Genomic DNA, 16,292 nt, shown 5'->3' on the forward strand with positions numbered 1-16,292 from the left:
GGCACTTGAGAGGAAACTGAATTTTTCAAAAGCCCCAAACCGTAAAAAGGCACATGTTACATTCTCTAAATATTCTTATCTTGGATGACAGGGCTAGCGGGCCCCAGGCTGTTTGGGCCCCATTTCCATTGCAGTCCCTAAGGCTACGGCTAAACATCACAAAAGTATTCTGGTCATGAAAAACCCTTGGATACAAACTTATTCCCATCTCCAAACTGAATGGTGGTGTGGTGCTATACCCATCCCTCCACATCCAGTCTCTATATTTAGACTGAATATTCTTTTTTAGTATCTTCGCTTTTTCTTCTCTTTCAATAACGAAGCCTCGGTGGAGAGAAGAAAAGTGTGTCCTTGCTGAATGACTGATTGGAAGACTGCGCTGTGAGTTATTCATGAGAAATAGTTGAAATAGTTGAAAGATCTGGACTAGAATGAGTGACGTACACCTAAATCCTTCCCATTTAGTTTGGCAGCAGTTAACAAATCTGGAATTAGTGCTGCTTTTTGTAGAGAAGACGCAAAGACACCACACACACACAAAGACATAGTTAATCATCATTTAAACAAATTACACCTGCAAGTATAATTTCAGCCATTATAAGAAATAATGTGGGAGCCTTTTCATTGTGAGAGTGGATATTGTGATTGCAGCATGCCTCCACAATATTGAATTTGTGGCAGTTTGAGTCAAGAAGAGACGCATGGAAAAAGCTTTTGAATTAAATTGTGCAGTTATTTGCACATGTAAAATGTCTTAGTGGCGCCAGGATCATTGTTTACCTTGCAGCAGTATTGTATTCGGGGAGATATGCAGGCTGTTACTGCTGTTGAAGAGTGAGTGTATACTGCAGGTCTGACTGAGAACCTCTCATACAGTGAACAAAAAAAAAAAAGTTCCACGACTCTGCGCACCTCTCTGAGAGTATAGGCAGTGCATTTTCCAGGAAAGCCCATTCAAATGCAATGAAGGTGTTTTCACATTATGTTTTCACAGAACATTGGCTTTTATCTTGCTCCGGCACTTGTCAGTGGTTCTGCAAGCAAGGCGAGAAAGAGGGGGTGGGACAGAACACATTTAATATATTTTAAATCTGAGTGAGAGAGCGAGCAAGATATCTATGTAAATACTTATTTATCACCTTAAAAGCAGGCAATGTAAAGCGGAATCAGAGAGAAGAAACATGAAAATGTACAGAAGAATCTATGAAAGTACAGCTATTCAAAGTCAGCCAATAAAAGAATCTGGGCGGCTGATTTTTTTTTTGGACGATTAAGTAAAAAGCGGACAAAGCAGTTATCAATGTGGATAACAGTTTCCGGCAAGTTACATTATCCAGTTGCAGACTTTTTGAATGGAACGTTTGTAAAGCCTTTGCTTTATTGAGGAATAATTCAACATTTTGGGAAATACGTATGCTAATCCTAACTCTACAGCAAGCAGCCAGTTAGCTTAGCATAAAGACAGGAAACAGGGGACAACAGCTAGCCTGACTACCAGCAACCTCAGCTCAAACTGGGATTTTTGTATGGATTAAATAAATTAGACATCTTGTGTTTATTAGTGAGCATTAGAGGGGCTGGTAGGCTAATTGTGTTACCCTTAGACAGAGCCAGGCTAGCTGTTTCCAGTCTTGTTCTTGTGTTAAGCTAGGATAACCAGCTGCTGGCTGTAGCTTTGTATGAACCGGATACACGTGACAGTGGCACTGATCTCCTCCTCAAACTCTCAACAAGAAATCAACAAGCATATCTCCAAAATCATGAACCTACTCCTTTAAATATGCCTAGAAAATGAAGTAATGAGCATATTTTTCAATTAACGTTACAAAGAATAACAACGCAGACCTCCGCCAAGGCGTGCCCCATCTCGCAATGGTTCTGCACTAGGAATTTTCCTAGTTGACAAGAACTAAGTTTTCCCTAACACCCCCTGAATGCAGCATCAACGCCCTATCTAGCAATGTTGATAAAAGAGAAAAATCTTTTGTGATTAGGATGCGTTTCCAAATTAAAAGGTGTTTTCCTTGGCCCATGCTTCGTCCATCCACCAAGGTTCATAAAAAAGGGGCCAGTAGGTTTTCTGTAATTCTGCTCAGACAAACCAACATACCAAAAACATAACCTTCATGGTGGAGGTAATAAGTCTAAACATTCTACAAGATAGGAGTACAGACATCTTTTAATAATTTATGCCTCACATACAACTGATTAACAGTCTGACTCTGCCATACGCACACACAACCAAGAAAAACACACAGCCATTTAGATCTGTTGCCTCTGGCAAAAGCACATCAATTCATGTTTTTGCACAAGTGAAAACTAATCTCTTTTTGCCCCTCCACATTGGCTTTTGTCTGCCTCATAAACATTTCCAAGCAGTCACGTCTGTCTATGAAATTCAAAAGCTATCTTCTCCAGGACAAAAGAGGAGCGCGGCGTGGATGGAGCATAATAAAATGGACAACTCAAAGCAACCTGCTGCGGGTGTCTGGTGACAGATGGAACTGCCTTCAAAAAGCACCCTTTGGTGCTTAAAAAAAAGAAGGAAAAAGGACAGAACATAGACTCTTCCCTCTGTTCTCCAAATGAGTGTTTTTCATGCCAGCATAGAAGACAGACGCACCAGTCACTAGTGTCACAAGTTGGATTAAAATGCTTTCTCACAACCTTTACATTAAAAAGAGATCAGCTCAGCAGTTAAAGGGGCCACACACACACACACACACACACAGCAGAGCTGCTGCTAATCAAAACGGCAGTTTGCCTCAAGCAGTGATACACTGCAAGGGAAACATGGACATCCCTTGCTGTTATGACTGTTAGCGCCAATTGCTACATGTTAATTGAGAGCAATTGAATGTCTACAAGGCAAGACTGACTTTAGAATGTCAAGGTTGCAAGATTACCACTCTCAAATGAATGAAGACTAGGCAATATTTAGTACCTTTTCCTTTCCTCACATGACTTTTCCAGATCTGCACTTATATCCAAGTCATTAAATGCAACTGTGGCGTGTGGGCCAATTAGATAAGAGATTGTGTGAGATAGACTTATCGCTATACTGTAGTAATGCAGTCATAAAATGTCACTAAATGGTAAGAATTACGTGCAATGCTCCCAAGTAATAAATCTGTCCACTTCCTTTAACTCCCAGCCAGACAACTGTCACATTAATGACTCCTTAAAGATTACAGCATTTCAAATGACATCTGGAGCTCCTTGTCTTCAAGCATGAGCTTGATTGAGTTAACAGCATCTCGGCGGGAGTTTTACTACAGTCTCTCTCTGCAGACCAGTTGAGACTGAATGCAGCATGCAGCTATAGGCAATGTGACATTGGATCTAGTAACAATTTGAATAATGCAGCAGCCACCCACCCCCACATACACATTTACTGCTGTCATTAACTTTACCAACAGTTCTGTGGGAACACTCCCTGAAGCCACAACTCGCAACTTTTACTGTCTCACGCGGCGCATAATTTCTTCTTATGAGCCGAGTTCACTCGGCAAGTTTCAGATGGCCAACTCCATTATCCAGCTGGTGAACGGGTCAAAGAATTTCATCAGATTAGTTTCAGGTGAGATTCCTCTCCATTATTAATAGGGAAGTGCACTTGCCATTGTCCCAGCTAAGAGATTTGAAAACAAGAGATTGTTTGCAGGAGGCTGCACTGAACACAACATTGTTCCTCATGGAATCAGCAGGCTAATTATGAGCCTGCTCAATTGCTTTAGTGCTAAAGCCTCTTTAGTCTTGCTTTGCTAGACCATCCCCACGTAGCGGAGCAGAGGAGGGTCTGGCTAGTCCATATAGCATTCTGGGAGGGGAGAAAAACGTGCTCTGGTTTATTGGCATTTCTTTAAACCAGTCACAATCGCCTTGGGCGGCGCTAAGCTCTGCAAGGAGCCGCTGTAAAATAGTCATGTGAGGGAAAAATCGGATTTGACTAGCTAGCTGTCTCAATTTACCCTGCAGAGACTTGAAGTGCCGTCAACAATAGTCTTAATAAATTCCTCGGAGTTTAAATTTCAACACAAAGAATACGGTCATGATGTCGTCATAGCAGCCAGTGTTTTTCTCTTAGTTTTGTGTGCCTTGTATGTTTTTTCCCCCTCCTGTGCTATCTGTGAGCGGAGGGCACGGTTTAGCTGGCAGGTGGCGCCAGGGGAAGCTCTAGCCTAATCATCCTGCTGCAGTACTTAAGGCCGGGTCTGTGATCCACTCGTCGCCAGATCGTACACTCTACTGGCGTGGTATAGATGCCCTCCTGGCTCCCTGTGTTAATCTGTGTTTCTGCTGTTTTAGCTTGTAGCTAAAGGGGTTCTGTGTTCTCTCTTGTTGCTTACTCATGCTCACGCTTCCTGCCTGCCTGCTTCCCCGCTCACTCCACGCGGATTACTAGGATTGGATTCAGCCTTGAATTGTTAGTTGGACTCTGGAAAATTCCTCATTGTCACCAAGTCACTGGGCACGCTCTGGAGATCACACTGCACCCACCACTCACCCCTGGATCTCCCCGACGCACCCACTCTCCTGTTGTCAGCTGCACAATTATTACATATAGTTTCACAAATTAAATCCCCTTTATTGGATATGCTGTGTTGTCATCTGCTTTTGGATCTAACCTCCAGTGCCGTTCTGTAACAAATACGGAAGGAAAATTTAAAAAAAATACATGCATCCGGCAGAATTTCCTGCAGCACAGAAGCAATCCCGGAAGTGGAACTTCAAGGATATACTGTAGAGTAGGGGCTCTTTAGCTAGCAGCCATGCTCCATTCTAAAAAGCCAAACACAGAAAATTGAAGATTTTGCTGCCTCATGTGCAAAAGCAAACTTAACTTCTGGGAGACATATCATGCTTTTAGTTTCAGATTAAGAGCATAAACTGGTCCATTTGAATAGCTTGTTAACTTACTAACTGCTCTTGTAAGCACAAACAAAAGCCAGTAACTAAATAAAGCTTACCAGGATAAATAGGCTTTTGATGCTAAGTGCGCACTCAGATCTCACAATGATGGAGCAAAAGAGGGTTAGCGACATACATGAGTTAACATGTGTAACCTGGGGAATGTTACTGAGACTGTCTGACCTTAAAGCCAAACAAGACATGAGTGACAACAATCAGCTGGTGACATGGGGAGACCTTTAAAATGGGGACCACGTCTTGAGCAATCACTACTACTAAAGGTCGCAAGGACTAACAAAAATGGCGCTGTATGTACTGTAAAAAACATCACAAGACAATGTGGGAGGAAGAGCAGGATACTTCAGAGTGGACCGAGTTTAAGAGAGAAATAGACAGAGAGTGAAGGGAATAAAAACGAGGCTGGGGCAGACAAGGCCGCCTGACAGACAGGTAGTGATTTACTGCCGTCCTGCTGACTCTCACGTTGTTGTCTCCGTCCCTAATTGGCAGTCAATTATCTTCCCATGACAGCCCCATCCAATGGCGAGCCAGTCTCTGTGAAGTCTTTGTTGACATCCCCGGGGCACGGCAAAGTTTACGAGGCTCGAGTCCGGTGACAGATCAATCCCGCTTGTAGACATTAATCCTTTCCCCTGAAGAAGCATGAGAAAGGCCAAAATTGTAGATGTGTGTAAGTCCGGGGACACACTTACACTGCTGGGAAGAAAGAGAAAAAAAAAAGAAGAAAAAAAAGATGCTTTCAAATTTTAAAAGGTTGATTGCACGGCAGGTGATTGCACTTGATTATTATGTTTCACAACAGTGGATAATGGCGAGGAGGAGAATGGATGTGCTCTTTAAAACAAAGTCAGGTCATGCCGTGTTTGGAGGCGGACCATCCATCTGCATCGAGAGAGGCTCCAAGTTGGACCTAATGGACGTTAACATAGCTGTAGTGTTTCTAAATAAATATACACTATATTACAGTGGGCTCAGAGAATATAGAAATTGACAAAGAAAACACAAATGGAGATGCTGCTAAAAAGCTTAGAGCCTGTAGAATTGAGCATGATGCATTAGCAGACCAGTGGGCAGCTAATCATCTTTTAATTATGCTGTTCAGGTTTTTTTGCGGAAAATGAAAAATCATGTACCCGGGTCAAAGGCTTCTTCTTTAGCATAGGGGCAGCAGAATCAATCAATGTCATGATAACGTTGCAGCAGCAGCATTACAGCAGTGTACGGAGAAACACACTAACATAGGTAGATATTTAGCAAGCCTTCTTGTGTTGCTGTCTGTCTGTGTCTGAGAGTGCGAGTGTGAGTGTGAGTGTGAGTGTGTGTGTGCGTGTGTGTGTGTGTGTTTGCGTGTGTGTGTGTGCGTGCTTGCGTCTTTCTGTCTCACGGCCCAGGTCCCAAGGTTCCCTTCAATCACATCTGTTGTTGTACAAGGCTTTTGTATGTGATGTCTCCTCTCTCATCATCGATGAGAACAGCTTGATAAGGCTGTGTACTTGGATTGTTAATAAAAAGATGTGCTGCAAGGCAAAGAGAGCAATTGCAAACCCCCCCCCCCCCAACACCTGTCCAATCAGCCACCAACACCCAGCCTTAAATGTTTTCCATCAGTGCCGCTGGTGTTCAGGAGCTCTGAGCTCACGGGGAAACGCTGGTAATTGGCTTCTGTTTGTTCCTGGACTTATCAGAGTATTACTTTCATGGATAACTTAGAACTAATTAATCAGGGTATGGAGAGAGGGATGGGATTTGACTTTTAACATCGCTCACTTTCATTTTCTTTTCATTTTCTTTCAAACACCAACTGTTGTCATACTGTTCTGCAAGCCCTTTCGGAACAGTTGGGATACAGATACGGACTCTGAGAAGTGATCGAGATAAACTTATTCCCCAATTTAAGAGGCTTTGTTTTCACTCGCCTAATCCTATGTTTTTGTCTCCCATTCCCATCGTGGGTTTGTTTGAACTTTTATAATGTTTGTCTTCCTGCCAGCAGCATCTCACACTCATTTGAATGCAAAATAACTTTTTTTTTAATTGCTTACTTTGATGCAATGTAGGAATTTCATCTATTAACCCCAAAAGGGCCACTCTGCATCCACAACCTGTGATCTTACAACTAGAGTCGCAATGGGAAAAATGTATGTAGCACAGGTGTCTAAATATGCACAGGAATCAACATGGACCCAAAGTGACTCCATGTCCAACCAGGGATAAACCATCATACTTTCTACCCACCAGATAGTTTAGCAAGAAATATCCTCCTAATGTCTCCAGTGCCATTATTTATAATGGCCCCTCATGAAGAGCCCTTCAATTTCAACAGATAGTACGAGATTACAGAGCAAGAACAAGATGCTGCCACCCAGATGTCTACTATCCCTGTTGCATTGAACAGAGTCTATAGTTTCTTTTGGCAGAAAGCCCTTGCTCCTGGCTGTGTTGAGCCTTCACATGGCCAGCGTGCACGCCGTTTAGTGTCTTGCCCACAAGCTCCTTCACCATAAAAGACGAACAGCTGCTGCGAGCTTCTTAGGGATGCTGTATGTTCTGTATTAACATGCCAAAGTAAACACTTAAGACAAAAAATATGCATTTCCTCCAGCGTGGGTTGGAAAGAATAAAAATAAAAACATTGAGGTGCACAGCCAGACAAGAAAGTAAATATTGGAGAATTCTACACAACGCTGGATTAAGTTCATTGTCAAGGTTTTTCAAATGCTCACTTTGTACAATATCACAGTATCGAAGGTTAATTTAAGGTCAGTGACAGGATAACAACAACTCTGGTCTACTGAATGATATTCAGACTTGGGCTACAAGGCTAACTAGCACTTGATTGCCCACACCCTGAACATTTGCTTCAGGACACAACTTCCTACATTTGCACTGAACAACACTGAATGTAAATTAGTATGAAATCATACTAACACATGTGTTGTTCTGAGACTATGGATGGCAATACATTTGCCCTGTTTATCTAATCCACCTGAGTTAACAAGCAACTTGTGCACCTGTTTCCACAACAACAAGAAAGCCGTCGTAATAGAAAAAAAATGTATTCCTTGTTGAGTTGAATACATACACCAGCAGTGTCAGTTCCCATTGTCAGCTTAGTGACCTCAGAAACTAGCATCTCTAAGGAGTCCGGGGCTTCTCACAAATGGGCTTGGTCAGCCTGCTTCTTAGTCCAACTTATGGTAGCCAAGAATGCAGGAAAGAGAATGCACATACCTGGTTTATAGCTTGAGTGGTGAAACCCGTCACTGCCCTGCAGGGAAGCTCGCCGACAATCCATTATCTGGAGGAAACCGAGGGAACGTGCATCATTAAGCATGAAACATATGTGAGCAGATTTTTAACATTCCCCACAAACGTAAATTCCCCTTACAGGCACTTCATTTGCATTTGGCTTCAAACCAGTATTAGGGGTGCTGGATGTTGATGCCATTCTTAACCCGGCCCGTCAGACACCACCTGACAGACCCAGACGGAGCCTGGGTCTGTCAGGTGGTGTCTGACGGTCCCAGGTTTCTTCCTAAAAGGGAGTTTTTCCTCACTGCTGTTGCACTGTAGCTTGCTCTCAAGGAAACTACTGGAACCGTTGGGTCCTTGTAAATTATAGCGTGTGGTCTAGACCTACTCTATCTTTAAAGTGTCAAAAACATTGAATTGAATCTAATTAACTTTGAGGACATAATTCCAATAGAAGCTGACTCTCTTCTTCATTTGGCGAGCCATTTTCATAATTTCCCTCCCTACTTGATCCACCTAAAGGGGTAAGACGAGAGAGGCCCTTGAGGTTAGACAACTTTAAATTCCAACTCAATCAACAGCTGATTAATTTGAGGCCTAAACCTGCATTAAATAACAAAATACTGCACATTATACACAAGGCAGTGTTTGTCAAGGAAAGAGAAGGCTAAATACAGATGGCGGGATACAATTTGTTATGTTTCTAGTAGCTGTGAATCTAATGCCATTTCCAAATAAATGCATTTAAGTATTCTTTCATGCTTCATTGTCAAGAGGGGATTCAAGCCTTACGGAGGTCTTCTATTATTTAGGAAACAGCAGGGATCATATTTGAGGTATAAAACACTTTGACATATTTCTTTGTAGATGAAACGGATCCTTATGCTTCTGCCTAGCATGAAGTGCTTACACTACAAATCTATAATTTGAGTAGCAGCCCATGGGAGTTCCGCCTTGTCATTACCCCCCCTCCCCTCCTCTTTCCTCAGCCCTAGAGTGTGGGAGGAGTGAAGAAGGGCCTCGCATTAATGCCTCGCGCTCTCAAATGGAAGACCATCAACTGGGGATGCGTGTTCATTTCACATGCTTGATATCTAACTCGGAAGCAGCGATGGGAAGTGTGAGGATTAGCAAGCAGGCAGGCAGACATACAGCATGCAAGTCTGTCTGGCTCTGTTGACTCTGTGGGATCCCAGTAGACTCTGCACGCATATACGGGAGCCAGAAGGTAGCGACGAGGCAGCTGTTGATGTTTGAAAACACACACATGCTGACATGGGATACGTAGGACCTGCGCACACTTACACAGATAAATGTTAATACCTACTTGTATATATTGAAGCCTGTATGAGCACATTTTATTTGGATATACTGCTGTTATAAAAGGCTCCTTCATTTTAGAAGTAGCTCAATGTCCAACTTACGTTTTACGTGTTGGTTTTAATAATTCACCTGTTTTCAATGTGCTGGTTTTAATGTAAAGTGTCCTTTAGTACCATGAAACGCTAGTCTAACGTCGTCATACTCAGATTCTAGTCAGAACTTTCCGACCTCGATTGTTGTGGGCGGAGCTAAGTTCGGCTGGCATGCAGGCGAATGAAAAGCGCCATATAAACTAAATGTATTATTATTTTTATTATTAATGTCACATTGTTCCTGCCTTCCCTGATATTAAATGGATTGGTAGCTTAAGAAGAGGAGATTGACTCCCACCTACGTGAAGCTCAGGAAGAATTCTCAGCACTCTGTATATCGGACGTAAACTCACATTATCACAGCATTTGTATGACGTGGACAAAACCATCTATGTATTTAAACTTTTGATTGCATATATTTTTAAATATTTCGAGCATCAATCACTCCCCGTGCTTGTATCTAAGTCATTTCTCCAGCAAAAAGGATGAATGTATGGTTTGAGTTTCTCGATTGTCAGGAGCTGCTGCTTTTCTTTATTTCACATAGCAAAGTGATTTGTCATGGTGATAAGGATAAACACTGGCCAGACACAGTCCAGTTTCTGTACTTCTGTTATTTATTACACTCTGCCTGCACAGTGTCTGTAGTCCTAGCTGTGTTGCTTAGTTGTGTAGCAGAGGCATTTGTGGCTGAGATATGTTAGCATAACAAGCACACACGGCTACATATAAAACATGCTACAAGTCATTTCTGGTTATAGTATGAATTGCATACTGTCATCATTCACATTCTTAATGAAATGGTCATTCAACTCGTTTTTACTACATTCAATTGAAATAAACGCATAGCTAATATGTGACTTAAACTTCCAAAATGTTTGTTGCGTGCCAGCCCGGCCATCTTACCTGGCAGCCATGGGTACAAACTTCCAAACAGGAAGCGCCTGCATCCAATGGGATTTATAGTAGAGGAAAGTTAGACTGTACCATTTTGAGTGGAGTACAGAGGGGGGGTATTATTGTTTCAGGGAAAGGTCTGGTAATTTTACTTACCCAAAACCATCTGTATTGTATACATTTCTGTGTTAGTAATAAGATTAGATTAAATTTGATCAGATAAAATTAGATTAGATTTAATTATATTAGATTTGTTTAGTTGTTTTACACTCTTTACTATTTCAAGAGTGTTAACGTGTGTGGGCCGTGGTAGACACTGATGTACATGTTTGTATAGGTAGATTTCAAATGTCAGTGTGGAAGCTGTGATGATTTGGTCAATGAATGATGTTCATTAAATCGACCGTATGTTGTATGTCAGCATATTACTGCAGTAAACGCAGTAAACAGAAAAACATGTACGTGGATGAATGTCAACACACACCCTCCGTTTTGGAGAAGCAGACAGAAGGACAGGCACGGAAGTTATGCAGTGTTCTGCTGAGGACGCAGGCAGCAGCTAACCACCTATTAAATACAACAACCAAGTGTGCATTACATTTAGAAAAATGTTACAACTTTATCTTGCTGTTAGACAGTCCTTTCCTTTGGCGCTATTGTTGCTCAACTGTAGAGTTTCTCCAAACTGGGGACATGCCAACAGCCATCGACTGTCGGTAATACACTATGGATAGAATAGAATAGAATAGAATAAAACAGAACGCCTTATTTGTGCCATATACACATGTTCAACAAGCTGAAGCAACTCCTTTTCCAGTGTCAAAATGTACATGTAACAACATGGACTAAATAAGTAAAGCAAAAGGGGTAAGGAACCACCCCAGGATAAGTACAACCCCACTTTAAACTATCCCTTTAAGCATAACCGTATATCATTTTTTTAACCCTCCTGTTGTCCTCGGGGCGATTTTGACCCCTTTCAAAATGTTTATATCTGATACGTGGGTTTCATTTTAACCAAATTACCACAAAATTGATTGGATTCCATGCAACACTGTATGGAAATATAATTGATCACTTTCATTCCTGACTAAACTCATCCGTACGTTCCTCTGATCTTAACTAGTTGACAAAATAATTCATAATTTCAGTTCTTTATCTCAAATATTGGGTATAATTCTAGATGAACGAGGGTTATTGACCATGAATTCCAAAAAGTAGTGTAAAACTAGTGGTAGTAAGGCGGTGTTAATGAAAACTAAAAAAATGCCCCATGGTGTCCGTTCAGAACCGGGAGGACAACACAAGTGTTAAGCTAACAGTCATGCTGTGAATTAAAGGCAGAGAAAGTAAAAGATGGAATGTATTTTCACCGCTGGTCACCCTTTCACAGCACAACCTCAATTTACATAAATGTGTGTGTTGTATGTGAGTGCAGTCATGTGTGAATTTGCACGTGTTGGGCTCATGTGTGCAAAGAGTGCAGCTGTGATGTGTGATTTGTGTGGGTGCAGGTGGTCCATATTGGTGTGTGTGTGTGTGTGTGTGTGTGTGTGTGTGTGTGTGTGTGTGAACCTCTGATCCTGAGCGCAGCTGTGATATGGCAATGTACTCAGCATCAGGTTCAGCTCAGGCTATTCATACATCATCCCCACAGTTCCTACAGTCATTTGTGAGGATGCACTCTGGTAACCAGCTCCATCTTCAGCTTCCTTGTGCGTGTGTGTGACTGTACAGTCGGTGTGGCAGTGCAGCTGTGAGATTTTAGTGCTTGATTATGTGCATATGTGCGATTGCATGGGTGGCTGTGTTTTTCTGAGTTAAGATGCAAAGCTTTAAGATGACAAGAACAAGCGCTTTATTATTTTCTCACAAAGATTTATGTGCAATCTTCCACTGTGGCTCAGCAGGGCCACATATCAGAAGCCAGTAATCTCAGCAAAGGATTTAGTGCCAGAGTAAAAAAAAAAAATGTTACTGAAAGCTATTGTAACAATTTGTAAAGGTCTGTAATCATTGCATTCAATTAACTGTCATATCATGTGTGATGGAAAAGGTTATTTCAGAGTAGGAGTGTGTCTCATAATTAGTCGTCTGAATCAGATTTTGGGAAATCAATACTAATTTCAGATACACACTTTGATAACGGCAAGACGATTCACAGAGAATAATTACTTCTTGTTTGTAAAAGACAACATCCGACATTGGTTTTGAACAATAAGGTGTCACTGGCACACTCGTGGTCTCTACTCTGAACATAAGGCACCACTTATTCATACTTTGTGAGAGCTCCTTTCAAACTGATAAAAGAGGATTTTGTACATGATAATATAATAAAGACTATCCCTAAAATCACAATGAAATAAATTACTTTCTGTAGTCAATTTCTCCACTCACACATCCTAACTGATTATTCAGCAAAGCTTCGAGAGATGGGCTCTCGGAGCGCTCTTACACTTTGAAATCCCGTGGGACAATTACTGACACACATTGACATGAAAATGTAATTAAAATGTCATTAAATGATAATCAAAAACTGCAGCCATCATGATCCCAGCGGGGTAATCTGCAGGCCTTTGAGGCACATGTAGGCATTGAGAACTGTTGGCAGCAGTGGCATCGTCACAAATACCCCTTCCACAGCCATTCAAACCCCAATTCATGCTGTCACAGGTGTTCACATACACATCAGGATTTGCATGCGTGCATTTGAATTCCCCACTTTTCAGTGATTTATTTGTGCCCTTACCAACATTTTAATTTACCGTGCTTCATTTGCATAAAATTGAATCAATATGGGCCCAAAAAACAAATTTTACTATGAGAGATTTCTTCCCACATGAAAAACAAAACAATCTGCCAAATTAAGAACAGTTTAATTTCTTACATCTGAATTATATAAGAAGTTTCTTACATATACAGTTCTTACGTACATTCTTTACATGAGAGAATTCTCTTTGGATGCATTAGTCTGTCTCTTATGGTTTGAACTTGTTCCGTCTCAGTTGGACTATTGCCATGCAATTTAGTACACACATTAACACATGACCCTCTCAGGATGAACTGTGATGATCTACCTGCATCATCAGGGCACAATTTAAATTACGCTACACTAATGACATTCCCATCCAAGTCAGCTTTTGTGTTAACAAGCAAATGTTAGCGAACTTGCAAGCTAAACTTAAGATTGTTAAGATTTAATAAAACAACATTATACCTGTAAACTGCAGGACTACAACAGCACTGGGCGCATGCTAGCATGCTGATGTTAGCATTGATTTCACAGAGCTGCTAATGCTAGATCATCTGTAGCTTGTTTCACTTGTAATAAATAATATTTGATGACCTTCTTTAAACTTTAGCTTTGAATTTGATGCCTATGCAATCATGAACTACCAATTATATCAAGGCAAATGTAAATGTTGTTAACTAGTTTCCACTGGCTCTAACACACATCATAGCCTGTTCCAAAACACTAGTGGTGGCATTGGTGGTGATGATGAGAGTACAGCCAAAAAGATTTTTGTCAAGTTTAGTTTCTTAATGTCGCAGCCCATTTTTAGGGTCCGGAAATCAGCTGTATTAGAGAAAAACACGTTCACCCTTTTCTATCAAAGACCCACGTTAAAGCAAATTTAGGTTGAAATTATTTTGTTGACCCCTGATCACCTTGAAACAGGGATTCAGCCTGGCTCAGTCAAAAAAGGGCGTTGCTTTAAATGTACATTACATTGTTGTTTGAGTTCTTTTTCGATAAGATTTCTTCTTTTTGAGCCAGAATCATTTAGTTGTATTTGCTGAATGATTTGTTTCAGGTAAGTATTTTTCTTGTTACTGAAGCAAATTTGCTTCTGTTGATGTACTGTATAAGTCTTGCATGCTTTAAGCCTCATCTATATAGTTCTCTCCTGCAGGGCTCTGACCCTCCAACCTACCAGCCAGCAGACGTAGAGCAGACTGGACGTACACTGCAGCAGACAGTGATCAATGCTCCAAAGACCAAACCTGTTGTCCAAACACTGGTACACCCTGTTCTAAGCAGTCTTTTTTGTCCTGTGGATTACTGTAGAAGCTAAACCTTAGATGTGTTTCTTCTTTGATGAAGATGAGAGAAAATCAGTTCAGTCAGGGGGAGGCGATCCTCTGCCAGTGGTTCTCTCACACTGATTCTCCGGCAGCAGTTTGAAAGCTTGCTCAGCAACAGGGTTGGCAAAGGTGTGGAAGTGAAGAGCAGTGGATATTTTTCTTGAGTGAAAGTATACAAAACACCAAAGAATTCAGTACAAAGATCAAGTTGTTCTTGGCTTGTATGACTCATAGCTCAGGCAGAAAAGCCCAGACTTTGGCTAAAAATACAGAATGTGCAAACAGAGGAATATGCTTCTTCTTTTTTTAATCATGCAAAAGGCACTCACGGGTACAGTGTGTAGTGTTGTGTTTCCCAGCCATACACATTTCTTGATCTTCCAAAGACAGGTCCATTTAGCACCACACGTGTGCTTGCTAGCCCAAAGGCACATGCCACCAGTGGCGTCAGAGTGTGGGGGGGGACTGAGTCCCTAGGGCCCTCATGTGAGGAGGGCCCAAAAAGAGGCTAAGATTTATAGGTGTGGATGCAGGGAGGGGCCCGTGGAAAAAGTCCTTTCTACAAGGCCCAGAATTTGCTGTGCTGCGCCCCTACATGCCACATGTCTCATTAGTAAGGCTGTCCTCCATTAAAGGAATTCATAGTCAATCGACCAACACAATTTTGTCGACTAACGGATTAACTGATTTAATCGACAGATCTGTAAAACTAAGTTCCTCCATAAAATCCTGCAAAATAACCACTTTAAGTCTTGTGTTTACCAGTCTTGTGTTTACCTGTGTCGACGCAGAGGGGACAGCCCTACTCATTACTGCAAAACGTTTACGTTTTACAACCGAGATGTGCCCAGGGAGTGTGTAGAGAATATTGGGCGTTGTGTAGCTCAGCTGGAATTGTGATGTGCAGAAACTTGTGCCACAACATCACGTCACTGCCACTTACCTGCTCTATTGACTGTTAAACAACAGGCCACAATAACAGTGGACCTTGGAATTGGAAACAGCTCCTCATGGTCTGCCCATTTGGTGATAAACAGTAACTGGCTCATTTCACACTCTTCAGATCATTCTCTCGGCTCCTATAGCCGCTAGAAACAGGAGACAACATTTAGGCACAAAAACTACACATATATGTAGACATTTGACATCAGCAACTGTGCCCTCCATTAAACCTGTGGTGACTGTAGCAGTGTTTGAAATCGTTCCCTATCACGGAAATAGTGCACCATACAGTTTTGTAGTGGCACTCTCCACAGTTAATTTCATTCACTACATAGTCCACTATGAAATGCCCACAATGCACTGCTAATTTGAGTGTATGTACGATGTACTCTAGATTTTACACAATGCAACACAGCCATGTTTTGGCGGAGGAGAAGAAGCAGAAGTCACAGCAAAAAACTAAAAAGGGAAAAATGGAGCAGACTTTTGTTTCTGAACAGTAAAAATGTAACGTGAAACATATACACAACATTTTACTTTCCTCCTGGGGCCTGTTGCTTGAAACCAGCATAAGGGATTAAGCCGGGATATTCAAGTTATCCTGGATGAATTTAGCTTTGACTCAGTTGCACAAAAACAGGTTGAATTAAACCCGGCCAAGTAACCATGGAGATTTATTCTTTCCGGTTAGGGACAATGCAGCAATATTCCCAGATGATGATAATGGCAGACTGGTCGGAGACCAACACATTCATGATTTCATTTCTC

The 16,292-nt window shown here is 41.6% G+C and overlaps 1 long non-coding RNA gene across 1 annotated transcript in view; it reads right to left on the reverse strand.

The window, feature by feature from the left end:
- Positions 1-4,343: 4,343 nt before the first annotated feature.
- LOC117961755 overlaps positions 4,344-16,292 on the reverse strand; it is a 19,764-nt gene continuing 7,815 nt past the window's right edge. The window contains exon 4 of the long non-coding RNA XR_004660483.1: positions 4,344-4,354. This is a non-coding gene — a long non-coding RNA (uncharacterized LOC117961755). The remainder of the gene's footprint in view (positions 4,355-16,292) is intronic.

Source organism: Etheostoma cragini, chromosome 18, assembly GCF_013103735.1.
Source record: "Etheostoma cragini isolate CJK2018 chromosome 18, CSU_Ecrag_1.0, whole genome shotgun sequence".
NCBI lineage: Eukaryota > Metazoa > Chordata > Actinopteri > Perciformes > Percidae > Etheostoma > Etheostoma cragini.